This window comes from Penaeus monodon, chromosome 33 (genome assembly GCF_015228065.2).
Source record: "Penaeus monodon isolate SGIC_2016 chromosome 33, NSTDA_Pmon_1, whole genome shotgun sequence".
Lineage (NCBI taxonomy): Eukaryota > Metazoa > Arthropoda > Malacostraca > Decapoda > Penaeidae > Penaeus > Penaeus monodon.
The window spans coordinates 11,066,207-11,066,426 of NC_051418.1; positions in this window are offsets into that span (position 1 = coordinate 11,066,207).

Consider the following 220-nt stretch of genomic DNA (forward strand, 5'->3'; position numbering starts at 1 on the left):
TACTAAATATTCAGTCAACTGCCAAATTTATTTTTCCGTTTTTAGTACAGAAATATCTGACACTTCGCCGTTTTCCGTCGCAAAACCGCTCATGCAAGTTACTAATTAATGCCAAGATTTCATTCATGTACGTAACATCCTCTTTGCGTGCGTTATCAACCCCCCCCCCCCCATACCATCGCTGTCTCACCTGTCTCGTCTTCCTTTCTTCCTTAGTTCG